Raw genomic sequence first — 6189 nt, 5'->3', positions numbered from 1 at the left:
GATTAGGTCTACAAATCCTTAAGGTTAAAACAACTTGATTAGAATTAATAAGGACTGAATAATTTGTAGATTATTGGTGCCCTTGATTAATTGCTGCAAATGTTTATGTGATGCATAATGTGTTTTACTAACCAGCTATGTGGGCCATTCATGATAATGAATGGGTGAATGGTATATATTGTATATGTACTGTTTTGCAGGTTATGAAGTGACTAGTATGGCCCAAATAGGATAGAAACACTAGTAGAAAAAACCCCTGTTGCATCCCCCTTATTGCAGCGTACAAGTATTAATACGCTTCAACAACCAGTCGGTCAACGCGGGTCAAACCTTTTAAAGGGTTATCGCAGCGTACATTTTTATTGTTCGCTGCGAAATAGTTTATTGCAGCGTACAAAATTAAAGCCCGCAGCAATATACAGACTCTGTTGCAGCGTACATGCTATTGTACCCTGCAACAGGTCCTGATCCGTGTTAGCTCATTTCTCAAAATTTGCTGCGGGCTCCTTATTTCAAAATACTGCAATTCAAAATACTCCAAAATATCTCAAAATTTTAGAACTCATTTCCTCGCGCTCAACTCCAACTCTCCAAACATCTCCCAATTTTTTGCCGTCGCCGTCGAACTCCAACCCTTGTTCGGCCTTGCGTCGCCGTCGAAATCCGCCCTTGCTCGGCCCTGCATCGCTGTCCTCTCCGTTGGATGTCTGTTCTCGCCTCATCTCCCCCGTCGCTGTCCTCTCCGATGGGTGCCTTTTCAATTGCTGAAAACTCGGTCAGCTTGGTCGGCTGGGGGTTCAGCGTCCCCCCGTCGCGTCCTGGTTCCGGTGCTTGCTCGGCCGTTACTCTCCTCGTCACAACCAGTAAGTAATTATCTTCCTAGCTGTATTTTCGTTTTCAGATTAGGTTTTGTTCAATTTATATTTTTTTTTTGGATTTTTTTTTGGCTGTTGTTCAATTAGGCTAATCATGTGAACTAAAACAAATGTTGAACTATTTTGATAAGGTTTACAAAGCCAGTAGTGGCCTCAAGATTGCTGTTGAACTTTGTGGTGAGCTAAAACTGATTAATTGTGCATAATAATTTCTAGTAGCAGTAATTGAACTATTTTGGTCGCGGATCTCAAAAGAGGTTAAGGCTAATCACCCAAAGATTATCAGGTGAATTTCCTAATTATATGATTCAAACTCCATCCTTTCTAGGTCATTAATTCTCAAGCATCGATCCCTTGTTTCTTAATTTCAGCTTGCTGGGGTTGTTGCGGTTGAAGTCACAGGAGGGCCAACCATCGACTTTGTTCCAGGAAGAATGGTTTGTGCTTCCTATACATTCATGATTGTTATATTCTTGTTCGTTATTGTATAACAATAGTACCTGATTATCGATGTTATACCAGGATTGCGCAGATTCTCCTGATGAAGGACGCCTTCCTGATGCAAATCAAGGTACGTACGTATTCTACCCTCTCATCAGTAATATGACAGTTTAGTAGTACATGTTATTAACATCGTAAAATGGGTTGCAGGTGCCGGACATTTGAGAGAAATCTTTTACAGAATGGGGCTTTCTGACAAGGATATTGTCGCGCTTTCAGGAGGCCACACTCTGGTAAACTACATACCTTAGCTTGGACAAGATTACAACAATGCTAGGACTAACCTAAACTAGTCATACATGACTTGTGTGCTACCTTCGCCGAGTATAGTCGTCGTATACTCTAGAGCTGCTGAAATTTTGCCCCACTCACAGTGGAACAATTACATGAGATGAACTTTGAAGGATTTTAAAAGATATATACTTCATATATAATGTGAGATTTAGATTTCAAGTAGACCTTAAATCGCCCTGTGATTAGATTTTTACGCAATTTTTGCCCCTCTTGTTTAATTTTTTGCTTTTATAGTTTGATTATCCCATATTTACATGATTTTATTGACAACTACAGTGTTAGATTTTTGAGAACAAGATGTATTGATAGTTGTCGTAATTTATAAAAATACTAGTTATTCTTTGACATCTCTTTATGTCAGCATTTCCATGCAATTATAAGCATTGTATTCCTTTTCACTTTGTTGCTTGATATTTTAAGTCTGTGAATTGGTACAGGTATATTTATCACCATTTGATGGGACATGAAGTCGAGATGCAGGTGGTTTGAAATACTTTGCCTCGTCGATTTGGCGCTCCAGGTCTTCCAGAGTTGAATGCATCTCAGGTATTATATTCTTGTGTTTAACATTGTTCTTGTAGGGTACTAACTTATGCGGTATACTACTCTTAATAATAACCTTCTCTATTACATCCATTGTGTATATTATGTGGTTTGTTAATTGTTTCAAATTTACTTTGGATTTTGATTTCTAGCTACAATAATCGGGCAATTATGGAGGTTGCTCAAGTACTGCTTTATTTCGGAGTTGAACAAATCATCTATGTTTCTGAAATGACGCACTGCTAAATAAAGGTTTTTATTCTTAACTATACCACTTCAAAGCACTATTTCTTTTCAGAGTTTCTGATTCAAGCACATTCTAGCTCTTATTCTCAAACACCTAATACAGCTTAAGATTCAGAAATGTTTCACGGTAATACATCTGAGCTTAATAGAAGTATCAACATAAATTAAGAGATTATGTTCTGAAATAGATAGTTGCTCTTATGTTCTGATCCTGCGTCCGTACTGCTCATAAGCGCTATTTATAGAAGAACAAAAAAGTGAAAAACAATATGAAGCTATTAAAGTGAAGTACATAACTGAAACATATGAGCTAATTAATCTTATACTTCAGGCCACCTAAGAACCTAAGGACTTTCGTTCCCAATTTTGAACTAAATAACCTAAGGACTCATTTCAAACTTATTACATGATTAATATGCTTAGTTTTAAGTTTTCAATACTCGTTCCAATCGATTTATGCACATTTAAGGATCATTGGATCGTTATAGGTCATATTTAGGCTAAAATGACATTTTCGCTCCCAACTTTGAACTAACGAACTTAAGAACTCATTTCAAACTTACTACATGATTCATATGATTAGTTTTAACTTTCCAAGACTCAATCCAATCTATTTATGCACATTTGAGACTTGTTTGGCCATTATAGGTCATATTTAGGCTAAAATGACATTTTCGCTCACAACTTTGAACTAACGAACCTAAGGACTCACTTCCAACTTATTACATGATTAATATGATTATTGTAAGTTTTCAAGACTCAATCCAATCGATTTATGCACATTTGAGACTTGTTTGGTCGTTATAGGTCATATTTAGGCTAAAATGAGGCATTTTCGCCCCCAACTTTGAACTAACGAACCTAAGAACTCATTTCAAACTTACTACATGATTCATATGATTAGTTTTAAGTTTCCAAGACTCAATCCAATCTATTTGTGCACATTTGAGACTTGTTTGGTCGTTATAGGTCATATTTATGCTAAAATAAAGCATTTTCGCTCCCAATTTTGAACTAAATAACCTAAGGACTCATTTCAAACGTATTACATGATCAATATGCTTAATTTTAAGTTTTCAATACTCGTTCCAATCGATTTATGCACATTTAAGGATCATTGGATCGTTATAGGTCATGTTTAGGCTAAAATGACATTTTCACCAGAAGATGCTAATAAATATGACTTTTGAATGTGCTGTTACAAACTTAGCAAAAAATTATGAGTAACAGATGTCATTATGATTCGGCTATTTGATGGTTTGATATCTATAAGCTGAATCCTAATGAAATGCATAGCCTTTATGCCCTAAGGTACCTAGGTGATTTCAGTAGTTCACACTCTCACAGCCTTCATTAGCTCCAAGCTTTATTACTGCTACTCTTGATAAGTCACTCAGTCCAAACTTAAGATGATTAGTGATCTCTCAAATTTGCAGTCATATAAACTCCTTTACCTTATCAAAGAGTACTCCATCAATGTGGAGGGTGATACTTTGAGCTTAACCTTTTCTCCCTCGTCCAATTACCTCTCCCTTGTATATTTATTGTACACATTCTTGAGTCTTGATTGTTTAGGAATGTAGGAAGTTAATCAGGGTTTGTCTTTTAGGATACCTCTCCCAAACCTATCTTGTAGAGGTGTATTATAGATGAGTGAGTCATAAATCTTTCTTGTTTCTCATTCTTGGTCTGTTATTGGAAGACATTTTTGCGAGCTACTGAAATGTTTGCTGGCTCGGTCATTTTTAACAGCTATCTTAACCTTTAAAAGTTGCTTCAAAGCACTGCCCAACGACCTTCAGTAGAGTTGTGGCACGATCAAAACTTAGTTTAGGTTTCTTTTGGAAAACGCTATCTTAGTTTTAAAAGGAACAAGGCACACCAAGATGCACAGGGATGCACTGATCTGTACTGATTTGTGCTGCTGCATTGATCAGTTCTGCTGCTGCTGCTGCACGGATCGGTGATGCTGCTGCCGCTGCGCTGATCGGTGCTGCTGATGCCGCACTGATCTGCTGCCTACATGCTGATCTGCTGCTGCTGCACTAGTGCTGATCTGCTACACGTACTGATCTCCTACAAGGGAATTGAAATGTGATAAAATGATAGTCAATACAATAAAATAAAATAAAAGGGAATGCAAGTTGTTTATTTAAGATGTAACGAATTTGAAATTGATTGAAGAAAAGTCTTATCAATATAATATTAAATATTGCATAAATTTATCAATGTGATTAGTATATGAACTGATGGAATGGAAATGAGCTAGCAATATTTGTTTGTGATGTCTTAATTGACTTGTGTATTTGGAATTAATGATTGGCACGTACTGTACAACTTTGTACCTTATTGCACAATGTTTTGCAACATAATTGTTGATATATTAATGTTAGTTATATTAGTATAACTTGTATTTGGTAAGATTTAGTACATTTTGATATGTTGTAATTTAATTATATAGGGCTGCTCCTCCCAAATTTAAAATCTAACATCGGAAATTCAGAAAATTTATATATATATATATATATATATATATATATATATATATATATATATATATATATATATATATATATATATATATATATATATATATAAACTAATGGAATACTACGTAAATTGTTAGGCACTAACTTAATTGACTTAAATGACATTTCCGCTCCCAACTTTGAACTAAAAAACCTAAGGACTCATTTGATTCTTATTACATGACTAATATGCATAGTTTTAACTTTCTAAAACTCATTCGAATCTATTTATTCACATTTAAGGGTCATTGGGTCGTTATAGGTCATATTTAGGATAAAATGACATTTCTGCTCCCAACTTTGAACTAAAGAACCTAAGGACTCATTTGATTCTTATTACATGACTAATATACATAGTTTTAACTTTCTAAAACTCATTCGAATCTATTTATGCACATTTAAGGGTCATTGGGTCGTTACAGGTCATATTTAGAGCTAAAATGACATTTCCGCTCCCAACTTTGAACTAAAGAACCTAAGGACTCATTTGATTCTTATTACATGACTAATATACATAGTTTTAACTTTCTAAAACTCATTCCAAAATATTTATGCACGTTTAAGGCTCATTGGATCGTTATAGGTCATATTTAGAGCTAAAATGACATTTCCGCTCCCAACTTTGGGTCGTTATAGGTAATCAATTAATTTTTCTTACTCTTAATTGATTTGTATTCTAGACTATTAGTAAATTGTCATTAGTTGCTTGAATGTTAAAATGTGACATTTCATTTGCATTTAATCGATCTAATGATCCTATCAAAATTTTGTTTTTGTAAAGGTCTATTCTCCGAAGACTACGCCTTATGCTAGTGAGGAAAATGATGTGGTTCGTGAGCAATGGGCTAAGTTTTATACCAGCATGTATTTATTATTGATCTGAGGGCGCTTGAACGAGTTGGTTTAGATGTTATAGAACAATTTTTTATGTTGAAATGTATGCTTACGTTTAAATTGGAACGTACATATATTTATTTAAATGTATATATATGGTACGTGCACTTTGGTTTTGGGATATATATACAAAACACCAGTTATTGTTTTTATATTTGTTATACAGGTTGCGATATTCTATTATTGTTGTGACAAGTTTCTATATTTGGTGCAAGGCACTCTAGGTATCCCTAAACAAAACTAAAATAAAACTAAAATTTTCCCGCCAAAAGTGCTTTGTTGCGGCGTACATATATATATGTACGCTG

The 6189-nt window shown here is 34.9% G+C and overlaps 1 long non-coding RNA gene across 2 annotated transcripts; it reads left to right on the top strand.

Moving 5' to 3' along the window:
• The first annotated feature begins 1119 nt into the window (after positions 1-1119).
• On the top strand, positions 1120-5951 carry LOC110805706 (uncharacterized). Of its 2 annotated transcripts, XR_008918495.1 has the most exons (7): positions 1120-1161; positions 1247-1312; positions 1398-1446; positions 1527-1609; positions 2108-2216; positions 2366-2465; positions 5769-5951. It is a non-coding gene; the product is annotated as an uncharacterized lncRNA (long non-coding RNA). The 2 variants fall into 2 exon arrangements; XR_008918494.1 differs by lacking the exon at positions 1120-1161 and having other exon boundaries at positions 1192-1312; positions 5769-5950.
• Positions 5952-6189: the final 238 nt, after the last annotated feature.

Source organism: Spinacia oleracea, chromosome 4 (genome assembly GCF_020520425.1).
Source record: "Spinacia oleracea cultivar Varoflay chromosome 4, BTI_SOV_V1, whole genome shotgun sequence".
NCBI lineage: Eukaryota > Viridiplantae > Streptophyta > Magnoliopsida > Caryophyllales > Amaranthaceae > Spinacia > Spinacia oleracea.
The sequence above is the reverse complement of the archived record's forward strand: the minus strand, read 5'-3'. Positions and strand labels throughout refer to the sequence as shown.